This window comes from Podarcis vaucheri, assembly GCF_965113315.1.
Source record: "Podarcis vaucheri genome assembly, chromosome: 6".
NCBI classification, from domain to species: domain Eukaryota; kingdom Metazoa; phylum Chordata; class Lepidosauria; order Squamata; family Lacertidae; genus Podarcis; species Podarcis vaucheri.
The window spans coordinates 78,174,707-78,201,366 of record NC_138764.1 but is presented as its reverse complement, the minus strand read 5'-3'; the positions used below and the strand labels follow the sequence as shown (position 1 = coordinate 78,201,366).

General features: G+C 43.4%; 1 protein-coding gene across 4 annotated transcripts in view; it reads right to left on the bottom strand.

The window, feature by feature from the left end:
* Positions 1-26,660, bottom strand: part of RALY (RALY heterogeneous nuclear ribonucleoprotein) — a 206,819-nt gene that overhangs the window by 162,412 nt on the left and 17,747 nt on the right. Inside the window, exon 2 of one of the 4 annotated variants that reach the window (XM_082226474.1) lies at positions 8,194-8,337. The exons of the other annotated variants lie outside the window; for them this stretch is intronic. The gene's annotated coding sequence lies outside the window, so the exon portion shown is untranslated. The remainder of the gene's footprint in view (positions 1-8,193; positions 8,338-26,660) is intronic. 4 annotated transcript variants of the gene reach the window in all.

Genomic DNA, 26,660 nt, shown 5'->3' with positions numbered 1-26,660 from the left:
TGCATCTTATTTTAGAAACTGTGAACTAGGGCTCATCCCCACTTACCTTTACTCCACATTTCTAGGCACAGGTCTGGGCTTTTCAGGTCTGTGTACAACAGATTTTTCCTCTGCCATGACGCTTTCCCATGAAAACCTGTTCTTTGCTGCTGAATCAGAGGAAACAACAATCCACGGAAAACACAAAAAGCTGTTTGCTCCGATTGAGCGATAAAGATCAGGTTTTCCTGGGGAAAGCAGCGAAAAGTGCTTGGACATGGACTGGGAAAGCATGGGCCTAGGAAGTGTGAGGCAAAAAGTAAGTGTGATTAAGCCCTTAGGCAGGTTTGCTTTTAAGTGTAGACTCAATCAATCCCCTAATCACTATTAAGACTTAAACTGAATTAATAGACATTCTCTGTTCCTCAGTAATTCTTGGAACTGTAAAGCTTTCAGCAACATACCAATCTACAGTTTCCAAGATTCTTTAGGTGACACTATGACTGTTAAAAGTGACACAAACCAACATAAATCAGTAGTGTAAACAGAACTTTCCAAAATCAATCCTTTTGTGCTTTTCCCCACCCTTAAGTTCACAGTATTTCAGAGTTCCATATTTAGACTCTGGCAGAAGCAGAACTCTGAAGAGAAGAAAAGCAAAAAACTACTCTCTGTATGTCATAAGACTAAGTTTTATATGAGTTCAGCTAGGGAGAGAGTGGGGTGGGGGGAGTCATTCAATTTCCACAGGAGCAACTTTAAAGTAAACAGCAATGCCAAAAAAATCCCCCACACCTATTAATAGAAAATGTCACTCAGACATGGTAGCGTATCAATTCCCATCCCTGTTTGCAGAATCTGGTTCATGGAGTTTGTGTCTTGCTATAACAGTTTCCTTCTGGTAGGACTGAGACTAGAGTGCTTATAAAAATGGGTACTGTATCACCACTGATAGAAGGAATCAATAGACCATTTCTCGGTTAGGAAAGGACTGACAAGCTATCTGGCAGTCGGATGCTGCAGCTGGTATTAGCTTGCCTTCGACTGCCTGGTGATGCTTAAGTTGGCTGTTTCCTGATTTTGCTTTATTGATGTCAGACAAACCTCCAAAAATTGACCCAAAGAAGTTTTACATGATGCACTTTAATCTTTAGCGTAGATCACTGAGCAGAACGTGGTGTGAAAGAAAAGAGCCTTGGCTTGGATGAAAATATAATGGCATGTGGCTTTGAGAACAAATTCTGAACTTCAAGCAGAACTAAAATCAAAGTTACACTATTCACCGTTTTCCCATTCATAATCTTCAGAGAGAAAATACTGATCAAGCTCCCCAAGCGACTGGCAATGGGAGAAGGAGAAGTAAAAGTATGATAGAGCTCAGCTTTGCAAATTGGAATGACCTTTTGGCCAAGAAGGCCAGGCTCTTCTCAAGCACACTATGGAATATTCACACTCTGAAGCCTTGCTTTTATTATTTTTTAAAAGAGAGACTATATTGAGACTAGAATTTCCATAACAGGGAAGTCAGAATACCTGCAAATTTTGATGCACTTGAGATCTGCAGCAATAAAAAAGGTTTCCTCTTATTCCTTTAAGACAATGTTTCTCAAACTTTCTAGTCTAATAGTCTGGTGGAATTGGAAGGGAATGCCCAGTTAGATGCCTCCCTGGACATACACTCTAGTGTGTGACTTTCCTCTCTGTAGTGTACAGTCATCCTCAGGTGTGTAGCACACTGCTCGGTGATGCTCTCTTGCCTAATTCTTAGACTATTAATTCACGCAATCTGGGTGCTGCATACAAATGTGTGTAACAAAATGCCAACAGCCACTTCTATTAGGCTGGAGGAGCTTTGGGAGTGGACAGCCTGAAGGTGAGGAATGGCAGGAGATAGGAAACATCAGAAGCTGCCTGATTCCAGGCCAGATACTCCTTGTCCAACTACTCCAGAATTGTCTACGTAAGAGCACAAGAAAAGCTCTGCTGGATCACACCAAAGGTCCAGCTTCCTGTTTTCACAAGAGCACACTCCCAACTTGGCATTCCCAGCAACTGCAATTCAAAGGCATACTGCCTCATCACTGGAGGCAGAACATACCCATTGTGACTAATGATTGATAGCCTCACCCACCAAGAGTTTGTCTAATCCTCTTTTAAAGCCATCCAAGTTGGTGACTATCACTACAACTCATGGGAGCAAATTCAATAGTTTAATTATGGGCTGTGTGCAAAAGTACTTTTTTTTTTTTTTGCTTTCCTTAATCTTTAAACACTCAGTATTTTCAAAATGAGAGAAAAACAAATTCTCTAAAAACTTTCTCTACACCATGCATAATCTGCCATTACTCACCTTTTCTCTAAATTATAAAGCTCTAAACTATAAAGCCCTTTTCTCATAGGGGAGTCAGTCCAACCTCTTTGGTTGCCCTTTTCTGAACCTCTTCCGACTTAGACTAGCAGAGGCTCTCCAGGGTCTCAGGCAAACGTTTACCTAATTCCTCTTCTTCCTTGTTGACCCCAAACAGAGGCACACTATGACACACATGAGTTCTACCTGCTATTTTTTTGTATGGAATGAGAATGAACTGTACGTACTCCTCCTATCCATAACATGACTATACTTCCTTGGCCATCATCTCAGCCTCCACTGCACTTTGGTTCATAAAGTGAGGGGAGAAGATCAATTTAGTATTGATTTGTGATGCATGGATTGGGTTTTATTTCTGGTACCCCATGACTGCAGATAGTTTCTTGGAGTCTCAGCTGTTGCTATCAGTGCTGCAGCAAAGCATGTATGAGCAGAGGAAATCAAGTCCACTGCTAACAATGGCAATTAGAGTCAAGCTTTTACATATTCAGTCCTCCCATGAGCATCAAACAGAATAATCTTATTAACCTTCATCCGGCCTTTCTGAAACAACTAATTCTGTCTCTTCTCTAGCCTAGAGTAATATCATTTGTTTATGCAATGGGAGCCCCTAGTAATACATTATTTGGATGGAAATGAATATGTTAATTTCATGTTAAGCCCCCCGCCCACCCCCAAAAGGGAGTAATAACACTGGTCAGCATAAAGCATGCTTGACACTGTGAATGGAAGAAAGAGAGGGAAATGCTTTAAAGTAAATGAGCTGATAACCTCCATTTCCTTTTTTTCTCCAAGTGGTGTGGCAAACCCATGGATCTATGGCCATTTCCACGAGCAAAAGAGAAGGAGAAAGGGGAAAGATGAGCTCCACTTTGAGCTCTTGCTTCCACTCTCCCTGCAGTGTATGTGTCTCTGTGTGTGTCATCTTTCAAATGCATAAAGACACAGAACTTTTCCTTAAGTAAAATTATTTTCAGCTGCGTGCTTTCTGAAGAACTACACAACCAAGCACCAGGAGCTAGTTGGTTCTACTGATCACAGGCCACTATAAACCCTAGAAAGCCACTGCCAGCCAGTGCAGACAACACTGAGCTACATGGACCACTATAATGTATAAGCCAATTTTCTCTGTTCCTGTGATTAGAGCAACAGGATCTCACCAAAGAAAATTACTGGTCCAGTTCTTAAGCTCTTTGTTCTGCTTCTAGATCTTGAAGGATATGATGTAGCAGAAGTTGAGTACTTTGGGTTTTGTTTTGTAAAAAGAGTAGCTAGGAGTCAGATGCTGCCTTGTGGACTCCTGCAACAGATGTCTTGGCATCACTGTTGAGATAGGAACCGTCGGGAAAGGAGGAAAAGGATTCCTTGAGTTACTCATGAGTAATACTTTGGCCACCTTATGAGAAGAGAAGACTCCTGGAAAAGACCCAATGTTGGGAAAGATGGAGGGCACAAGGAGAAGGGGACGACAGAGGACGAGATGGTTGGATAGTGTCTTCGAAGCTACCAGCATAAGTTTGACCAAACTGCGGGAGGCAGTGGAAGACAGAAGTGCCTGGCGTGCTCTGGTCTATGGGGTCACGAAGAGTCGGACACGACTAAACGACTAAACAACAACAAACTCTGGGTCTTACAGAACCACAAGAACCTACAGAGCTCAGTGCAAATGTGCCAGATATTTTACCTTCCTTAATTATATTTGCTCACAATTCCATGCTTAGGTCACTCCTCAGCTGGCAGAGAGTTCCGGGGATGCCCTTTTGCAAAGGGTCAGTTTACTTGTATGGTGGGAGAGAACTGGACATCTTTTTCTAATACAGTCGTACCTTGGTTTTCGAGTTTAATCTGTTCCGGGAGTGCGTTCGACTCCCAGAACAGTTAAAAAACCAAGGCACAGCTTCTGATTGGCTGCAGGAGCATGCTGCAGCCAATCAGAAGCCGTGGAAGCTGTGCTGGATGTTCAGCTTGCGAAAATCGTTTGAAAACCGGAACAATCACTTCCGGGTTTCGATCATTTGGGAGCCGAAACATTTGAGTTCAAAGATATTTGGCTTCCGAGGTTCCACTGTATCTGTTTATTTACAAATATACAAGCATAGGGGAACATACAATGCCCATCTTAAAGAACGCCACTTCCTCCAAAAGCAACAGCTTGCCCTTGTTGGCTTTTAAAAAAACTTACTTATCTAAACAAAAACTATTCTAGATCAAGGGAAGCATCTAGATCAAGGGAAGTAATAGTGCCACTGTATTCTGCTCTGGTCAGACCTCACCTGGAGTACTGTGTCCAGTTCTGGGCACCACAGTTCAAGAAGGACACTGACAAACTGGAACGTGTCCAGAGGAGGGCAACCAAAATGGTCAAAGGCCTGGAAACAAGGCCTTATGAGGAACGGCTAAGGGAGCTGGGCATGTTTAGCCTGGAGAAGAGGAGGTTAATGGGTGATATGATAGCCATGTTCAAATATATAAAAGGATGTCACATAGAGGAGGGAGAAAGGTTGTTTTCTGCTGCTCCAGAGAAGCGGACACGGAGCAATGGATCGAAACTACGAGAAAGAAGATTCCACCTAAACATTAGGAAGAACTTCCTGACAGTAAGAGCTGTTCGACAGTGGAATTTGCTGCCAAGGAGTGTGGTGGAGTCTCCTACTTTGGAGGTCTTTAAGCAGAGGCTTGACAACCATATGTCAGGAGTGCTCTGATGGTGTTTCCTGCTTGGCAGGGGGTTGGACTCGATGGCCCTTGTGGTCTATTCCAACTCTATGATTCTATGATTCTATGATTCTATTCATTTCCATTCCTGACCCGAGCAAGAAAGCATAGGAAAGTAAGAAGAGCCTGCTGGCTTAAACCAAATTTCCATCTAGCCCAGCACCCTGTTCTCACCGTGGACAACCAAATGCCTGTGGGAAGCTCACAAGCAGGACCTGAGCATAAAAGCACACTCCCCAATTGTGGTTCCCTGTAACTGGTATTCAGAGGCATGCCGCCTCTGACCCTGGAGGTAGCTTTTCTTCCATGAAAAATGCTCTAAAGCATTAGCTATTCAGCCATACACAACAGATGATTTCCGCACTTAGTATCACCCAAATCAGGGGTTCTATCTTTGTACCCAAGTTGCAATGCCAAAACTGTCTTCCTGTTGTCCACAAGGTAATTTTATGAGCAGCTGGCCCCAAATGCAAATGGTTCTTCCACTTCTCACTAACACATAGTTTCAAAGAATGGTTACATCAGCCATTGGCTTGATCTTGAGTTCTTAAAATGTGAGAGCATCACTTATACAACTTCTGCTCATTTTATCATGCTCGGAAACTCTCCATTGTTACATTAGGTGGTGGAACTATTAATCCTCTTTCCTTCACCACACGCTCTAGGGAAACAGCAGCCCTGAGTACTAAAGCATTATATTCTCATTGATTCTTCACCCGCTATTAAAATACTGCTTTGCAGCTTGATTAGACTGGGTGCTGTGCTCCATCCTAGAATAATAAGACACTAGATGTTCAGGACTAATCCTGTCTTTTCTGGAACTCCAAGGCCTTTGGACAAGACACTCAGCAGCACTGTGCTGGATTAAACCCATTATGACCTTCCAACAGAGCAGTAGCACTTCATTGTAAATTGCCATCAAATTTGGACCAGACGGTCTTTGGAAGGCAATGGTCTGATGCTAACTAAGATGGTCAAGAGATTGTGGAACCTTTCATGTGCCCTTCACACACCATTTAGGCTATTAAAAGGATGTTGCTGTACCATTGCTGAGAGACTGTGTCCCAGATCTTTGGAAATGAATGATTAGCTGGTGCAGAAGGAGAACATTGGCCTGGATTAAAAGCCAGTCAAGCGTTTGGAAACAAAATAGTTTTAACAAGAATGACTGCTCTTCAGAGTGGCATGAACTCTTCTCAGGTCAGAGCTATAATCAGTATTAATTTATTGAATTATTTACAAATATAAAAGCCCAGGGGAACATACAATGCCAGTCTTAAAGCAACACCACTTCCTTCAAAAGCAACAGTTTTAAAACACAGCAAGCAGCTGCCAAATATGTCACTCAAGGTCCTATATAGAATTTGACAGCAAAGTCACAGCTCTATTCTCCACAACAAGAAGGAACACGTCCCTGCTGGGGATTGAACCAAAAGCCCTCCAATCCAAAAACAGCTGTTCAGACTACTTAAGTCTTGAATACCTAATGCAAAATGGTTCCCAATGCATTATATATATGGCACATGTGGTGCAGAGCTGGAGGGCTCTTGGTCCCTTGGTAAAGACACACTAGCTACAGACACAGAGAAAACAGACGTCTGCTGAGGCATGCTTCTATTTTAGGACCATGGTTTTCATGAAATAGGTTCTCCATCTTTAGAATAAAATTATATTTCACAGGGCTCTGTTTATTAAAATAAAGCCAGAGTGAAACATATCGATTTTTAAAAAAATAAAAGATAGCCTTGGAATTCCATTGCCAAGGTATATGAAAAAATTGTGACTGATGCTTCATAGTATGCACTTGAAATTTGCAAGGATGTGCAGGCATGTGGCTTTTAACTGAATGCTGTCAGTGTTGTAACTGACCCCACCTGGTCCAGGAGCACAGTTGCAAATAAGCATGTTATTTTACAGAACAAGGCATAAAAGAGCAGGCTAGCAAAACAGCTGGCAGGGGGCAACAATTTCAGAGTGTGAAGATAAAAGCTTCCCTACCAACATGGAACGGGGATTCTTTTGCTGTTGCTCGAGATGTTAGAGGAGAAAATCACTGATGTTCTACAGTCAGTGAATGGTGGGTTTCTATACACAAGATGTAGTGATTTGCAGGCTCCCAAGCCTACCTGGGGTTTGGCTTTACCATCAGCCTGATGAAGACTGAGGTCAGGACTTTGCCAGCACTCCACACATCAGCATTGGTGACCACATACTTGAGGTGGTAGACGATTTTGCCTACCTTGGTTCTACCATAACCAGCAACCTTTCCATCCGTGTTGAGCTGGTCAAGCACATTGGCAAGGTAAGCTATGGCAATGGCTTGCCTCTTCCAGAGGCCATGGGAGAATGTGATGTCTACGACCAAGACAGGATGCAGGTCTACCAGGCTTGTGTGATGAGCACACAGCTTCATGGTGGTGAAATGTGAGCAACTTACACCTGCCAGGAGCGATGCCTCAGTGCCTTCCACATGCACTATATCTGGAAGGATTGGGGCATCATACGGCAGGATAAAGTCTCAAACAAAGATGTGCTGTCCCAAGCCCATATTCCCAGCATGTTCACACTCCTGTCTCAGCCACATCTCTGCTGGCTTGGTCAGGTCCACAGAATGGAAGATGGCAGGATCCCCAAGGATGTACTCTACAGGGAGCTGGCTTCAGGCAGCAGGTCCAGGGGCAGACCAACTCTACATTACAATGATGTCTGAAAATGTGATATGAAGACTGGCAACATTAACTCTGCCACGTGGGAGTCCCTTGCAGATGACTGCAGCACCTGGAGACAATTAGTCAGGTTGTGTATCCACAGCAGTGACCAGAGGAGGAATGAGCACTGGGAGGAGCTCAGAAAGAGGAAACATCATAGCACACCTGCACCAGCAAAATCAAATGACTTCATTTGCCCCAACTGCAACAAAACATGTCTCCCCTATATCGGTCTCTCCGGCCACAGCAGGCACTGCAACTCTCCAACAGTATGACTTCACCCTTAAAGATGCACTCTTCCATAGCCTCCCAAGACAGATAGATGGCAACCAATCAATAAGTGATTTGCAGGCAAACATTTGGGCTTAGTATTTAAACATGCTTACTAGGGATATAAATCCCTAAGAACTTAAATGGGCTTACTTGTGAGTTGACAGAGGGAGCTTCCAGACTGTCCTTAGATTGCAGTTGGGATTCAATTACATACCAGCAAATTCAGGTTACACAATTAAAATGATGAAGGGATGCACTGGAAAGGGTGAGTTTGCTTGATGCAATTGCATTTAACTGCAAAAACAAGTAAGAATGAATGGTCCATAAGCAGGGATGATTTATAACCTCCCTGCAAACTCTGTGCAAACAAATCACAGGAACAAAGGAAGCAGCCTTATACCGACTCAGACCATTGGTCCACTGAGCTCAGTATTGCCTACATTCACTGGCAGCAGCTGTCCAAGGTTTGGGACAGGAATTTCTCCCAGCCCTACCTGGAGAAGCTTGAATTGAACTTTGGACCTTCTGCATACAAAGCAGATGTTCTACCACTGAGCTACAGCAATTCCCCTTAAGATGAATGTCTAATAAATGGGTCAGCTGGACGACCATGCCTAGGACTGGACTGTAAGTAGGATTGTTGGAGAATTCTGGTGAAAAGGGAAACAGGAATGGAATGGTTGAAGTTTTTTTTAGATGTCCCATCTTTGCAATGGAAGTCAATCCACTGATTACAACTGGTATTTGCATGTGTTGTTGCAGTCAGTCTGCAAACAATACAGAATTGATTAGGCCACCGCTTGCATTGTGTTTCCTTTCAACTGAAATGAACAGGGTGGAATAATGTCAACCTCATCTATGCAATTTAATAAGTTACATAATTTCGCCACAGTGGGCAGTGAGTTGAATAATGTAGTTTGGGGTGGAAGATGAACTGCAGCAGAATGGAAAGAGCGCTGCATGTGACAAATACATGGTGGAAAAGAAAGTGCCTTCTTATGTCCTCAGCTGTTAGTTTTATGTTTTAAATCAACATGAGCTTTCAGGGTAAAGAAAAGCGAGGAAAAGTGAAAACCTCATTTCTTTGAATTAGAAATTAGTCTAGGAGGTCTGAGATGCTATGCTCTGCATTCTGTTTGAAAGGTTTTGCATCCCTATGCAATTATCTAGGAAGATGTGCTTTTTGTTTGAACTTACTGTTCCTCTTCCTAGCTAACTTTTCTCCCTGCCCGCTGCTTTAGAAATAAAAACCTGTGTACGGTTTCCTGTAGTTCAATTTCATGCAGGCCTTCAAAGCGGGCATAAATATACATCTAAATACTAAGTGAGCAACACTAATTATGTAAACAAGAAACATGAAAAGACAAGATGAAAGCTGGGCTTGGGACACAGGTGCTTACTAAGTAGACCAAGACAAGTGCTAGGGACTAAGAACCTGGGCTTCTGTTGTCTTCAGTAAATGCTGCAGCATCACTTGAGAAAGTGGCCTTTTACCCTTCCAAAGCAATCCCATCTTGCGGAATTGGGGAAACCACATAGGCGTGCTATATATATATATATATATATGCTTTCGTAGATTTTCACGGGTACAGGAATGCAGGTTTTGGTGTCTTCGGGTGTCTTCCCGTGTAAGAGTCGGGGTGTCTGGGCGACGTTTCGACGAGGTCTCACTCGTCATCTTCAGGCTGGTGCTTTCGGCTTCTTGTTACTGGAACAGAGCAGAATCTGGTGTTTGAGTTCCTATAAATACTGTTGAGGGGTGTGGTGTATAGCCTCCAACGTTCTGGGCAGAGAGGAAGTTCCTAGATTAGTGTGCCTTTTCTTCTTTTGTTCCTTAATTACTTGAGGGATATCTTGAGTGATTTCATGAGTGATATTCTGAATACCACTGGGTGGGTCATTAAGTGTAGATTAGTTGCTAAAGCTTTCGTGTCTTGACCTCTTGAGCTTGTGAAGAGTATATATATATCCTCTTTTTCTCTTACACACATATACAGACACTCTGAAGCCTTTCCAATGCCAGCATAAATGTAGAACCAATCATTATGTTTGCAGAACTATTTAGCTGAATACGGCCCATAGTATGAGTGTCATAGTCAATTAATTTATTTGTATATCATATTTCCCACATGTACATTGTGCTTGAAGTGGTTCACAAGACAGGCAATTTAAATATAATAACCCTATTTATAATACATCACAGTATAACATTTTCCATTCAAAAATGACAGTGTTTTCTGTGAGAGAGGAACAAAATGAGGAACAGCTTAGGGGAGGCAGGAAAAGGTTTAGTTATGAGCAGGGATGGGGAAATCTGTTTCTCATTTTTCCAGTTCGGTTCTCTACATTTCCACATCACTTTGTGATTATTTTTCAGAAAGTCCTCATGAAAATTTATCAGTATCTTTGTACCAATTTCTCATATACTTTTGTATTAAATTTTGCCCAAAGCAAACATTTTTTGCAAGCTAACCCCTTTCATAGAATAAAGCTAACCCCTTTCATAGAATACATCTTTATGCACACTTTAGCCTATCCATTTTTCTTCACCTTACTTGGTTGGAGAGCTACATTGTAATATTCAGAAAAGTCTGAATTTCAAAGGATGACTTATGAATTGTTTCAGGAAGTATGAATTAGGTACATTCACCTTTGACTACAAGCTGAACCAAATTCCTCCTCCCTCCCTAGCTGAGGGAGGGGAGAGGAAACTCTTTAGGGAAAGGGGAAATTCAAAGGAGAGTCAAGAAAGAGGAATGGGAGAAAGGTTTACAGTAGTTTGCAGGGAGGCTATTCCAACATTGCCCCTGCTGCAAGTGCCCGGTTTCTGAGGAGCACCTGGGCATGGTGCTTCTAGTGGTTCCTCCTCCAAGAGTGCATCCATAAGAACATAAGAGGAGCCTGATGGATCAGGCCAATAACTCATCTAGCCCAGCATCATGTTCTCATAACAGCCAATCAAATGCCTGTGGAAACCAGCAAGCAGAAACTGAGGACAAGAGCACTCTTGCTTTTTGTGGCTTCCAGGAACTGGTATTCAGACGCATTACTGCTGCTGACCATCTCTCCCTGATCTACCCATTCGCTGGCCTCTCCTGGAAAGAAAAGCCAAGGGTTATCCTTTTCCCTTGGTCCTCTCACTACTTGGTCCTACTTGGTCCTCTCACTACTTGCTCATTCAGGAAGGGCAGCTGAATAGATGGCAGCGGGAGAAGCAACAAGAAAAAGGAACAGCAAGGCTACATATTGGCAGCAGGCCCCTTTATCTGGAAATGAGCCTCAGCAGATGCCCGACAATGGAGACTTCTGATGCCAGCTCCCTCACTACCCACCATCCCTGTCGGAACCATGGGATGAAACGCCAGTTGGCTTGGCCCCAGCCGGAGCGTCTCCCTTCTCAGCTTTGCCGCTGTGGAGATCCATCAGTCATCCTCCTCCAACGTGCGACTGCGACTTGTGCAGCTGTGCACAAGCACACATTACTCAGCAGAGTAAACACACAACAGATCAGGCTTGAGGCGTGGATACTATACTAAACTACGCATTTATTATACATAAATCAGGACAAAGAAAAACATGGCCTCTCTCCTTGTTGTTGTTCTTGGAGAGAGGGAAAACAAAAGCAATACAGAGCGGGTGTTCCGCTCACAGGACTCCAGCCATCTGTGCTGGAATGTAAACAGACATGTGACATGTAACAGTCCCATGTATCTGCAGCTCGGGAGGAGTGTAATTCCTACTGCAACTTCTTACATGTGCCCTCACTTTATTCCACTCTTGTAAGAAACCCATTGTTACACACACACTTCTGTAGAGGCTTCCTCAAAGCATAACTAGCAGTCAGCCTCCTAGAATCAAGCCCTTTCAGGTCTGTTCAGTTTCCTGTGTGATTAGACACGTGCAAAATTCTGTCAGGTGACTTCATGCCTGGTGAATGTAAGGCAACAAGGCTCAGAAGATCCTAAGCAGCTCTAACAGTTGAACCCAAGGGGTTTGTTTGTTTTTAATGAGCTGTTTCTATTAAGCTGCAAAGAACAGGATACTTCCCCCCTGCAAAAGAACTGATTTTCTCAGAAGCCCTATTCACAGTACACGTGTGATGGGGTTCTAATTCCAGTGGAGGTATAATGCATATTCCAGTGCATATAATGTCTTCTTTCCCTAAATTACTGTAACCTAGTTCATTAATTATAACCCAATTCCTTATTCCAGCAAAGTGATAGCAAGGGCAGCACTGCATATCCAGCACAAGACTCTGTGGTGCTGAGCTCTTTCTTCTATGCAGCAAACTGATGAAGGCAGTTTAGGCAGTTTTGTTGGCAGCGCTAACAGAGATTAGATGGGTGAAAAACATTTTAAAATTATGTGCATATGAGAGGATGTTACATAACAAAGTAAGTTCAGACTGTTGTAGCATTGTTCTAGGTAGGGATTAACTTTTCTGAAAATCTCTATGTCAAAGAAGCAAGCCTTTTTCTTTTCTTTTTTTACTGCCTCCACTAAAAAATAAGAGAAATCTTTACATATTGCATGCATTTTTATAGTATGCATATTATGTGTCTATGCACCCCAGATTTCCTAAAGTAACCAGCAAGTGAACAGATGGCTACAAGAATGCATGTAACTGTGTGAAAAACTGCGAAAATACTCAATTTTAATGAAAGTATCCTGTAGAAACATGGGGCTTGATTTTTTTAATACATAGTATATGTACAACATATACTATGTTGGTTGGATGAGATGGTTGGAGAGTGTTCTCGAAGCTACCAGCATGAGTTTGACCAAACTGCGGGAGGCAGTGGAAGACAGGAGTGCCTGGCGTGCTCTGGTCCATGGGGTCACAAAGAGTCGGTAATGATTAAACAACAATATCTACAACATACGTGAATTTTGCATATAATTAGTTGGCCTTTTTATTTTTAAAAAACAACCAAAAAAGCAACAATGCAGGCAGTCGATGCAAGAGGCAGTTCTATGTGGACAAAATTCAAACAGGTCAGAACCCACAAAATCAAGATATAAATCAATTTAAAACAGATCCCTCCTGCACCTGTCAGTCATTCCAACAGACCCTTAGTAACCAAGTATTTGTCTGAAGAAAGGAATAGGAAGATGCTCACACAGCTGGCTGCTTCAGTCGTAGTGGTCTCCACATGAGTGCCTCAGACTGCCCAGGGCCATTGCCGCCCTCACAGCTAGATGTTGCTGATTCAAACGAATAGTGCCTCTCCATGTGCACATTCTGGCTGTGAGCTTAGCAGTAGCCCTGTGCATTCCTAATGCACTCATGTGTGGGCTGCTGGTGGCAAGTATCAAGAACTGACTCCAGGCAGCAAAACTCTCAAGGCACCTAGATTTTGTACTGAAGCACCTTTCTTATGTAGAAAGAGGAATCATGCCATACAGCTCAGATTGTTTCTTCATGAAGAAGTAGTGATAGGGCAAAGGGGATTTCAATGGGTCTACACTGAGCATGACTTAGCTGGATATATATCTTAACTGCATGTATATACTAAACCTCTACACCACTTTATAACCAGAAAATATTCCAAATCAATTTACAATACCGTAAATTCAAAACAACAACAACAAATCCAAAAAGAAAATACATAAGCAGAAAACTAAATCAGAAAAACAGCGACAAAAAGCTTCCACTGCTCATCAAAAAGCTGCTGCTTTTGAAACAACAAGCCAAACATAAATGAAAACATTTGCTTCTACCATACCAGAAGAAATGGAGAAAGTGCAGTCCATGGAAGGGTGGGGGGGATCCTTTGGCCCTCCAGGTGTTGCCAAACTGCAGTTCCCATCTTTCCTGGCCATTGGCCATGCCTGCTGGGGCTGATGGGAGTTGTAGTTCAGCAACGTCGGGCAGGCCAAAGGTTCCTCAACCCCTTGGAGTGCTCAGAAGGAAAGAAGCTGGGGAAATTAGCATGGAGCATCTGACACCAAGAGAGAATGCACTAGTGAGATAATGGGCTGTGGGACTGCTTGTAGCATGAGTGCTTTCAGAAAGGACTGGAGGCACAGCACCACAATAAAATTCCATTATGGGTTTTGTATTGTGGCTTTTGCAATCACCATATTCAAACTGAAAATGAATTGCTTTTTCCAGTTTCAGAAAGTTCATTGTTAAGATTTCACTTGCATTTTATCATCCTCACTACTATTTGGCAGTGCTTCTGAAGTCCTATTAAGTTTGCTCTCTACCGAATATTGAAGCAGCAAGTTGACAACCTGAAAGGACCATCTGTTTGGCTAAGCACTGATGCACATGGCTACTTCAATTCAGTAAGTGTATTCAAAGTGGCCAATTCACTTCAGCAGTGATCTCCAAAGAAAGGTCCCATTGAAGTTGGCGGAAAGCCATTCAACTGGCTAATAATACACTCGAGTAGGCCAATAGGCACAAATAAGTCCACTTTCCTTTCTCATTGCTGAATATTACTCAGTGAAGTAAGGACTGCACAAGTAGGACCTAAATGCACCTTTGAGAAACTAATTTGGTTGTGAAGTTTAACAAATGATGATGTCACTGAACCTCTATTGCCCATTTCTGAATGGGTTCTTTTTATATTAGGACATGAAAGAAGGTGGAACGAAAGAAGATATGGAGTTTCTAATCTTCAACCAGTGCAGAAAAAAGATAAAAAGGATTCAAATGCAGAAGTTGTTAGACCTGCAGAGAAAAAGCAGGTCCTTTGTATAGCCACCTATTAAGAGATAATGGGAAGAATGAACACATTCTGGCCTTGCATGCTGGTTTCAGTGAACTACCATTATCACACTGTTCATGCTGTTTAATTAGGAACAGGGGAGTGTGGCAAACTCAGAAAGCTGGCTTTTTCAATGTCTCCCAATTGTCTTTGCTGAATTGGGGTCACCACATTTTTTTGTGTTGTTGTTTTTATTACACACTGTGCTTTGTTTTAAACATTGCGATCCAACAAAGCAGACTTTGATGATAGTTAGTGGTGCTTATTGACTTCCCTTACTTGTCCCAGTTGTATTAGTGGACCTCAAAATACCCATTTCTCTTTTGAGTCTCATTATCTTCCAATGTATTAATTTGAAAATAAAGTTTTTTAAAATGTTTTTGGATATAATTTTTAACTAGCTTCTTTCTATGATCTTTGTACGTGGATTTTAAAAACTTTTTGTAATTCAGACAGTAGGTGAAATATTGCATTTGATGGAAAAAAATTTTTGTTAAGGGGTGAGAATTCTTTCCCCTTCCCTCTTTTTTGGGGGGACACTTTAAAACGAATAAAAGGTTTTTGGTGTTTTTTTTAAGAACATAGTGTGTTCCATGGGGCTATTTCCCTCCTTTTATTTCTCTGCCACTTGTATCTTATTATGACTTACTGAATCTGGTGCCAAAATGCCTTTGGAGGCTTCAGTGGCATATTTCTGTAGGCCAGTAAGCAGCCAACAGTCTTGCCCTGAGTACAGAAACAAGCTTTACACTACTGGCATCATGGGATGCTGAACTCTGTTGTCATGGCAGGAATCTGCTGGGTTTTATTTCACTGTCCATTAGCTGAAGTATTGCCAGGGGACGGCATTTGTAACTGCTGAATGCATTTCAGTCATGGAGATGCTCAGCTGAAACTGCCTGCAAGGACATGTCCAGCCAGGTTGTGGTTTGCATGCTTCTGACTAACAAATAACAAAAAAGCGGCCGAATTTTCAGATCTCTTCTGCCTTCCAAGTCTCCCAAATCAAAGGCAAGAAGGGGAAATTACTGAACCAAGGCTTCTAGCACATTACTTCCTGTTTTATCAGCAAGACAGAGAGACTGACCTCTGGACTTCAAGGGAGCCATACAGTCTAGGTCTTAGCCACAGACCTCCAAGTCAGTGGCGTAGCGTGGGTTCTCAGCACCCGGGGCAAGGCAAGTAATTTGCGCCCCTAACCCATGGATTTTAGCACTCGAGTCTCTTCCGCCCCCCCAGATGTTGCGCCCGTGCGGCAGGCCCCCCTGCACCCCGCACACTACGCCACTGCTCCCACCACAAGTCTTCAGGACAGCCATCCGAAGGCTGGCGCGGGGAGAAGGTCTCTCCGCCCCACCGCCAGGCTTCCGAAGGCTGGCGGTGGGGTGGAGAGCCCTCCTCCCGCCGCCAGCCTTTGGAGGATCCTTCCGAAGCCTGGCGGTGGGAGGAGGTCTCTCCGCCCCACCGCCAGGCTTCGGAGGAGGTCCGAGGACAGTGGGGAAGACGCGCTGCGCTTCCCCGCTGTCCCGGAGATTTCCCTATGGGCTTTCGTGTTGCGAAGGAAGCCCATAGGGAAATTCGTTTTGCGAAGCGCCTCCAAAACGGAAAACCCTTTCGTCTAGCAGGTTTTCCGTCTTGCGAGGCGTTCCTCTTGCGGGGCACCACTGTACCTGAGCTCTATAGTTAGAGACTCACCATTTCCCCAGTTGGCTTGGCCCCCAATTTCTCTTACTATAGAATTTGGGGCTGGTGGTGGAGGAAATCATTATTCTTCCCCCTTGCTACCCCCCCCAAAGCATAAGAGAGGGACTCCCAAGAAGGTGAAGCGGGACTTCACCCCAGGGTATCTCGGAAGCCCTCGAGGCAGCGACGCCTCCACCCCCTGGAAACAGCAGGAACGGAGAGCGCTCTTGTGCCCCGGCCCTGCTTTGAGTGCTTCTCATTGACGTGTCTGCTTGGCCACTCACTCTACATGGGCCCTTGTGGCCTTGATCCAGTAGCCGGGTCCTTCTTTGGAAAGAGCAAGCACCTCCTAAGCACGTGCAGAGCGCCTCCCTCCGCCCCCGCCACGCGGAGCTCAGCCTGCACGTGGGCAGGTCCTTTGCATCACGTGCGCTTGGCGCGCTGCTCTCTCCAGCTTCCTCCTGGACGGGCCAGCGGCTCCACCTCTTTTCCTTTGCCTCTTTGAGCCGCTTAATTCCCAGCAAGCAATTAGCAGGCTCGCTCCACCTCCTCCTCCTCACAGCTTTACTGCTGCTGCTGCGCGGCTCTTTTCCTCCACCGACGGCGCGCTGCGCCTTGGAGAGGTTCCCGCTTCCTCGAGGGGGGCCGGCCAAACGCGCCCCCCAAATGTTGCGCCCGGTGTGGCCGGCACCCCTGGCACCCCCACGCTACGCCACTGCTCCAAGTGTCCCCATTTTCCAGGACAGTCCCGGCTTTACAGAAACCATCGCGGTTCCTGATTTGATCCCAGAATGTCCTGCTTTTTCTTAGGATGTGCCTATTTTCATTGGAGAAATGTTGGTGGGTATGGAGTTATGCCAAGGAAATAAGTAACTATACAATATTTAGAAGACATCTGAAGGAGCCCTGTATAGGGAAGTTTTTTAAATGTTCCACCAGGCAATACAACACTCTTGTGCTGTTGTTACTGTGGTAGTAATACTGTTTCTCTGCTTAATCTGAATAGAGGGCAGACTATAACTGGTGATTATCAACAGACATCCCCATGTACTTTTCATACTAATGGAATTCTGGAAGGCTCAGCATTTCTCCCTCTTCCTCCCAATGACGGAAAAAGAAGCTGCTATTAAGTAGCTCTGCGCTCTGCTCCCGCCTTGCTCCAGGAGATCTTGGTGGTAGGCCCATATTGATCAATTTCTAATTAAGCACTAAAATTCCTGGCGCTTCAACCGTAAGGTCAGCAGAAGACCTCTTGCAGAGTGAATCCTTCCTGGCCCTATGCCAGCCTTTCAAGTGCATCCGTGGACAGTGCTAAAGATTTATACACTTCATCGCCTGTCATTTTCTACCCGCGAAGAAGTAAGCCTCTAAATTGAATTATCACAAAGAAATCAATTGCTGATCAAACCTCTGTGAAATTATAATTGCTTTAATGATCTGTGGGCTGGAAATGAATGGATGGAGCCATGCAGATAGTGTACTGTTCACAGAGCTCATATCAGGATCATTCTTTGTTTGTGGAGAGAATTAGAACCTCCTAATTATGCATTAATTTAGCCTCCTCTTAGTGTTCCATTTTTGGACATTTCATGCCCCCAGTTTCTTACTTTGACTAATGTGGCTGCAGCGTAGGATTCTGAATTCTGAGAAGCTCTCTGTGGTTATCAAAGAAAACAGTCACAGCAGACTTGATTTCATTTAAGCCTAAGTAGCTGCCATTTTGATGAAAATATTCAGGAAATATAACGGGAAAAGATACATGAGCCTTTATGACTCATGCAAAATGTTATCAACAGCCTCCTTTAGCCTCTAGCCTTAAACCACTTAGGTATAATTAGAATTGACATTTTGACAAGTTTATAGAAAAACACAACAACAACAACAACAACAACCGCATGCACACCCTGCAACATCTTGGAGTATTTTTAAAAAATGATCACTGGCAACAACAGAACCAAAACATGCAAGGAATATATGCAGCTGTGACAACCTATTTCTTCATCCTGAAAAATGGTTGATAATTAAAAACGAAACGCAAACAAAAGCAACCAGCCTTACTCATCTCTGCTAAAAGGCTCAGGATTCCCTGCATTATGTATCAGGTTGTGGACGCAACTGACATAGTTATGACGAAAGCCGAACAAACAAACGAACTCATAGGAATGTGGATGGAGTTAATTCCTCCGCCCTGCAGGCCAAGGATCCTGTTCATCAGGGAACAGGCCGCAGCTCTGCTTTAAAAAATCCTCTTTGCTATGGAAGGAATCCAAGATGCCACGGGGGATAAGAGCTGCATTGATTTATACCACTGCCAGCAGCAGGCATGTTCTCTGCTGTGCTGAGGGTGTTGGCAGGAACATTCCCTGAGTAAAAATGAATGAAGCAGAAGAAATCCCACAAGTCAAGATACACTGGAGGCAGAAATGAGCCGTTGGTGGGACCGGGTTGCAAATGCAGGCCTCCAGTCCATGATCTGCGGGACATCAAGCTTTCTTGACTATTATTCTGCATAAAGCAACACGATCTATTAATCACCCAACCCCTATCTCTGTCACACACTCTTAAAACTACTTGGTTTCATTGCTGTTTCCTTGGGCCCTAGGTCAGCCTTCCACTCCAGAAAGACACACAGGAGCATAGGCACCTGCCTTGCACTGAGTCAGACCATGGGCACATCTAGCCCTTCATTGTCTACAATGACTTGCAGCAGCTGCCTAGGGTTTCAGGGATGGGCATTTCCCAGCCTCACCATGCTAGGGATGGAACCTGGGATCTTCTGCATTCAAAGTAGATGCTCTACGGCTAGTGCTTGGAATAAACTAATTCATATCCACCAATTCACTGAATTGTTTTTTAAAAAATCTCATTTAAAAATGACACAAGAACAATTCCTACAATTTCTGGTTGAAATGAACGTGAATTTACTGGAACTTGGGGCAAATTTTAATTCAGTTCTGTTTGAATTTTAACTCAATAATTTATATATAGGGGTTTCATCACACCAGGCATAAGCAAACTTGGCCCTCCAGATGTTTTGGGACTACAACTCCCATCATCCCTGACCACTGGTCCTATTAGCTAGGGATGGTGGGAGTTGTAGTCCCAAAACATCTGGAGGGCCGAGTTTGCCTATGCCTGCATCGTACTTAACTCTGGGTTTGATTGTGACCAATGCATTTGCCATTCTTACCTATCTGAAAAGTGATGCTGCTTTAAATTTAAATTTAAAGATAATAATTGTTGGGTTCAATGAAGTAAGGTTACTGTATTCTCATTTGTGAGAAATTTACTGATAAATTAAGAGTATCTCAGGGTGCAGCTAAACTTGTGGATTTTGCCTCCATTTGGTGGCCATCTGTTACTTATATGACAGGCCAATCATAGGGATGGCAAGTCCTAATGAAATATGACTTATTCCTAACATTTGTTTTGTATTCTTTCTGTGTCAGGTCATTTTTGTTGCAACATCTAAGTCACTATATAGTCTCTTGAGAATGTATTTTATTTTATGAGGTAACAGCTGTGAACTTTGGTTTTGTTTGCTGGTTTTGTACTTCTCTTCTTTTTCACTTATTTTATTTCATATTTCTCACAGGGTTGTTTTTTAATGTCATAAGAAAGTATTGAAAAGGACAATCCTTGCCTTGTGTTGTGTTGCCTAGCTGCTTTATTTCAGTAATGCTACTGATTCCTTTAACCAGGGTGTTTTCTGCATTGAGCCTGAGACAGGATGAGCTAGAAAATACAACTGTTGAAACCCGAAAATCAGTACATATTCTAACTCTTTTATTCTGAAGCTTTGCAACCCACTCATTTCCCATACAGTGTTACCTTGGGTTAAGAACTTAATTTGTTCCGGAGGTTTGTTCTTAACCTGAAACTGTTCTTAACCTGAGGTACCACTTTAGCTAATGGGGCCTCCCGCTGCCACTGCGTGATTTCTGTTCTCATCCTGAAGCAAAGTTCTTAACCCGAGGTACTATTTCTAGGTTGGCAGAGTCTGTAACCTGATGGGTCTATAACATGAAGTGTCTGTAACCCGAGGTACCGCTGTATATCTATAGGATGTTTATGTTCAGTGCCAGCTCCAGTTGTTTGTTTGTTTGTTAGGGGTTTGTTATCCTTGGGTAAGATGTCCTCAGTCAGCCTATAATGGGCCAGGAGTCAGCTTCACCTGCTGAACAGCAGCCTGAAGGGGAAGAAGGGCAAGTGACTCCATTTGCTGCTGATCAAGGACACTGAGGAAAAGGCACTGTTGATAGCCAGCTGCCACTGATGATAACCAGCTGGCTTCAACCTAAACAGAGCTCTCAGAAGCAGTCAGATGTTGGAAACAACACCTGTGACTCCCAGTCCTAACCTGCTGTTTCCTGCTCAGACCCTTGGCTTCATGATCATCAGACTCCCTGATCTCTGGATTGGCTGACTACATAGATTGTTGTTTTCCCACCCCTCAGAACAGACTTGGCTTTGTATGAAGACTCTGCCAAGCATATCTCAGAGATTCGTATCTTCTGCTTGCCTGGCCTCACGCTCCACCGAGCTCTGCATGCTGTTGCTCAGCAATGGGACTATGACACAGCCCTCCCCCCCCCTGAATCTCCTCGCTAAGTAGACCTGACTTTGCTGTAGTAATTGCTACCCATTCACTTCCCCTCTCTCTGGGCCCAGTCCAGAAGCAGAGGGTTAGTAGAGAGGCATCTGCTGCTCCTTTTCCTTGCTCCTGTCATTTATTATTGAGCTGCTCTCTCCGAGTAAGCAAACAGCTACTGAAAAAAAAGGAGGAAGAGCAGAATTGGGGCCTGCAGGAATTGACAGTGGGATCCTGTGGGGTATGGACCTTGGCATATGCCTGATAATGTTGCTGCCTGGTCCTTTTCATGTACACACAAGATGACAGTGGGAAATGGCAGCTCTAGGAGGAATGCTAAAAATGAAACCCAAAACAGAAGGCTTTACAACATCACTATGCAGTATCCCTCACCACTTTCTACCAGAAGCTTTGATTTAGGAGATACAAGTTTGATTCATAGTACTGCAAAAAGCTTGCTGTGTGACCCTGGGACTATCATTTCATCTTGCTCTGTGCAAGCTTCCCATTCTATCTAATAGTGATGCGTACTATTATCTGTCATGGCTGTCGATCAAGGGTGTTGCTGTGCAATTGGAAACAAGCAGGGTATCCATGTGAAAGCCCATTATTATCAGTGAGACATTTTCCATTGGCTTTAGGGTGTTTGGATAAGACCTTGGAGTGACAGATTAGCCTGGTTTGTGAGCATCCAAGACAATAAAGAGAATGAATTAAGCAATAAAGTAAAGGAAATGCAATGTAAGGGCAGAGGACTGTCATTGACTGTGTATATGCACCAAGAATCATGGCCTGGCTTAAGTCTTTGGCAGTCACTTCAAAGTCATCATTTCATGTTACTCCATGGATAACTGTTCTGTATTATGGACCATCTCTGTGATGGTGAGCAATTCAAGAATCTCTGGTGCCAAGTATAATGTCCTGATCTGTGTCCCCTAGTCATTGTAATCAGAAACAGTACTGAAGTGTGCCGACAGAGCTACTAAGAATCAAAAGCTGAAGAACATCATTAAAGAAATGAGGCGGGCTTGGTGTACTTAAAACTGAAATTTCCCTGACTGTAATGTGAGCAGAGGCTGCAATACAATGAAGTAAGGTGGAGAGGTTTCTGAAGAAGGGCATTTATCGCTAGAGAATTAGTCGGGTTTACTTGTGTTGATCAATGCAGACATTTATTTCAGTTCCACATCAGAATGTCAAGCAGAAACCACAGTACTTTTTTTAAAATCTTAAAAATTAAGTGTTTTATGCACTCTGTTTAGTACCACCATATTTAGCTTTTCCATTTCTTTTGCAACTCAAATGATTTTTGTTGAAACATCACATATGTTATGTGATGAGTCTGAAATCCTTGGTTACCTCTCAGTATCACACTGAACAAATGCATTACAAATTTGCAGCCATATCACACATTTAATTGTGGCAATTTTCATTGTGTGGAGATTTGATACTGACTGAAGTTGAGTCTTCTTGAGAATGCTGGAAAATGCATTCCCTCAGAATCACATAGAACTGATGGGATTTTATGGTAGCTTATTCTCTTTATGACCCAGCAGGAAGGGAGAACTGTGGGTATCAGTGGATAATTGTGGCAAAATCATGAGATCACTTTCAGAGAACAAGGAATTAAAGACCTAATGTAACTGTTTACAGTAGGACTCTGCACACACAAACACACACACATCCAATATGAGGTCCGATCTGGGACTTTAGATCTGCCCTGACCCAGATCTGGACTCCAAATCAATTTGGGGTGCAAGACAAAAGGAGCCACCGTACCTCCTTCCCCCTTCCCAACTGCAGAGCAGCCAGCAGGGTTGAACCCCCTGAGAATGCAATCCTGCTGCCTGCTGCTTTGCCTGTGGGTTTTCTATAAAGAATAAGCTGGCAAATCAGACTCCTGCATTTAGCAGGTCAGAACCATCCACTCACCAGTTGGTAAGCAGAGAGTGCAGTCCTGCTGGGAATGCACTAGAGTCAGCAGGACTGAACCCACCACTTACTTAAGCTGGTAAGTGGAGAGTTCAATCCTGCCCAGTCTGGCTCCATGCATGTGTTCCTCTGCTGGGAATATGTGCACACAACCAAAGTGCAGTGCAGTCAAGGCTGTTTGGAAGCCCTTTTGCAAACACCCAAGTGGTTGTAGGCATCTCTTTAATAACCATGCAACAGGAAAGTATTAGGAGGAGGTGTCAGCCAAGAAGAAAATCTGGCTTCTGACCAGCTTCACTTTCAACTTATTTCATTGGGTGCTGACTTGACTTATGTTGAACTGGAGACTCTAGCCGAGCATTCTGGGCCCCCTGCGTTCTGCAAAGCTGTGGTAGGATAACACTTGCTCTGCAGGCATTAGTGAGCACATAAAGCGAGGTGTATATGCTTAACATTTACTGCCTGAAAACATCACAAAGCACTGAGAACTAAGCAGGAGACCTTGAAGAATAGAAAAGAAAAACACGACGGAAAAGGGAAAGGTTTGTGCTGGCAGCAAGACACAGAAGCATTTAATATTTTTGCATGGTAAAGCTAATGCAATCCGACATTGCTTTAAACCACAGCTACCCAGCTCCAATGAGTCTTTCATCAATAAAGCTCATTGTCACCACCTGAAGCGCATGGCAATACTAATGCATTTCACCTGTGTGCACTTCCCCCTTAGGGCGCCTTCCTTTACAACACTCCTTATGGAGATAGCATGATAATTTGGTGGGTTTTTGCTTTCTTTTGTCGCACAGTGCAAAGGCTGTCAACATGAGTCTTCATAAGGAAACTAACACACATCTGACCTATATAGGAGAGCATGGATGTGAGTGGCCCTTCACAGCAACACATATATTTTTGCAGTAATATAGTAAGCTTTATCGTATCTGCTCCCTCTATTGTTCCTGGAAAGTGAATAATCATTTTTTGGGGGGGAAGGAAATGGCAGCATTTATAAACATTTATTATTCCAATTCCGGTACAAGACTCTGTTCAGTTGTGTTATCACCTGATAGAGCTGTTGCTTCCTCCCTATCAATATTGTACTATCGCTATATAGGGAAGGACGGTTGCCCTGGGTTCAAGCCCTGGCTTCTTCAGGTAGAGTTAAGGAAAACCCGATGATTTCTGTGCAACGAATATTACTACCAAAGCTGTACTGACATTATATCAGTATCCCCCCCCCAGGCAAAACACCCCTTTTGAGCCAAACTCCTCTACCTGGTCTCCATTTAACTCACATAAGGCAAAGAAAATCAATTTGCAACCCTATGCAAATAGACCATTGGGAGGACAGCATCATTAGCATCATTTGCAAAGACATACTTCATTAGTTTATTATTTTTACTCTGCCACACAGGCATTTATGTGAAAACAATACAGAACCCCTCCAAGTATCCAAACATCCCAGCTTGAAAGTGGTGCATTTCCAACAGTGTGAGTTGAGTTGAGGTGAATTTGCAATCTGCCTTCGAAGATGGTTTAGAAATGTGCAGATAACTCAAAACACAACTGTTTGGCTGATGACTGGGCATTGGAGTTGCATCTCACCAGTGCTGAAACTAGTATAATAATAATAATAATAATAATAATAATAATAATAATATCCGCCCATCTGACTGTGTTGCCCCAGCCACTCTGGACAGCTTCCAACATAATAAAAGCACAGCAAACATTAAAAACTTTCCAATACAGGGCTGCCTTCAGATGTCTTCAGGAGGTTGTGTTGTTGTTTATCTCTTTGACATCTGGTGGGAGGGCATTCCACAGGGCAGGCACCACTACTGAGAAGGCCCTCTGCCTAGTTCCCTGTAACCTCATTTATCACAATGAAGGAACTGCTGGAAGACTCTCAGAGCTGGACCTGTGTCTGGGCCAAAATTCCACTCCATATTTTTTATCAACCATTCTGTATCAATAAACCTACCCAAAGGCTTAGAAAGTTTAGGGAATTTTAATCTGTTTTAGTATTTTAACTTTTGTATCCTTTACAGTATGGTTGTGAAGTTTTCTTGATTTTATTAGCTTTTTGTAAACCTCTTTGAGTTTTGTTTTTAAATAATCAAGCAGTGTATATAGATTTTATGAAATAAACAAGTAAGTAAAATGAATGAGAAAAGAAATTTCATTTGGAAATTATTGAAGTAGAGAGAAAACTTTGGTGAAATCCACCCTGGGGGGGGGTGCTTCCTTACTTCTGAGGTGGCTATGTGTGTCCATTCTTTCATTCTACAAATCATCTTACCCATGGTCTGCACTCTGCAGCCTTCCCAGGTGCAGCCCATGCTTCAGTCAAAGCTGAGAGAAGTGGCGTTTTGTGGGGAGTGGTTCCAATACACTTGGGGGTGGTGGAGCAAAGCATTCATTCATTGGGTTCTGCATACTGAACTGTGCATCATGAGACTTAGTTTAACTGATTTGCTTTGCTGTCTTTTTGGTGTGGTCTCTCTCTCTCTCTCTCTTTTTGTCAGACCACTTTGCCGGAATTTGGGGGCAGCTAGTGGCAGGAAGGGAGGAAACATTCCTTTCCTGTGCTCAGGAAGCCTTGAAGGGTCTTTCCGGAGACAGGTTTGAAGCAAACCAGCAGGAGTGAAAGAGCACTGTAATTTAGACTTAATGATGAAAACAGCCCTATCTGTGAGTACACAGAGCCTGTTCACTCAGGGAAAGAAAAAGGTAATTTCAGGTACATTTTACAACATTTGCTGACAGAACAAAGAAGAAGGTTTATAAGTTATTATCAACGTTTCAAAGTGATGTGGCAAGACACAGAAAATAAACAAGCAACCAAGAAGAATGAGTAAAGGACGACTAAAGGAAAAAAGAAAGAAAGAAAGCATTTCCCTCTTCTCAGCAAATACTACAGTAACTGGCTAAGTTTGGAGAGGCCTACAGCTTCTGTATACAATGCACACATGCAGCACTTCATCTGGAATCATTTTACTGTGAGCCATCAGGAATGGCAATGTTGTAGGAATAACACCTGATAAATGGGGAACTATAGTATAGAACCTTTGGTCACATAAAGCATTTGCCATTGCAGGCACCATCCTATACTAGTCAGAAGTCTTAAGATACCAGACTGACTCGAGCCCTGTCCAAAGGCATGCCTTATTCTTCCTCTGAGGAGTTCAGAGCAGCTTACATCTGGTTCCCAGGTGGTCACCTCTTACCCAGGCAACTCACAGGGCCAGAACTCCTCAGCTTCAGCAGTGGATCTGAATCACATGCCTCAGATTATTCTTGACTCTGCCTGGAAACAAAGAGTTCTGACTCAGAAGGGTAGCAGGGAGCTTAGGTAGAAGATGCTACACATGATCATAGGTATAAAACTAGTGTTGAGTAAGAGTCAAGGAACACTGCCTCCAGTGCTGTGAGGATTTCAGTGCCTCTCTGGCTTTGCAAGACCCTCAGAGGCAGTAAGGGGAAATGGCTCTAAGGGGAAAGAAAGCAGTGATCCATTCACCCTGCCCTGCTCAGGGCTTGCAACTACTACTTACAGAACCTCTGCCTGAAACTTTTGTTCCTCCTCCACCACCTCCATAAATTACCTTTATATCCCATGCTAGAATTCCTTGTTCTACCCCCAAACACATAATTGTTATGTACAGAGCTAGGATCCTAGAACAATAGGTAGGTAGGATCCT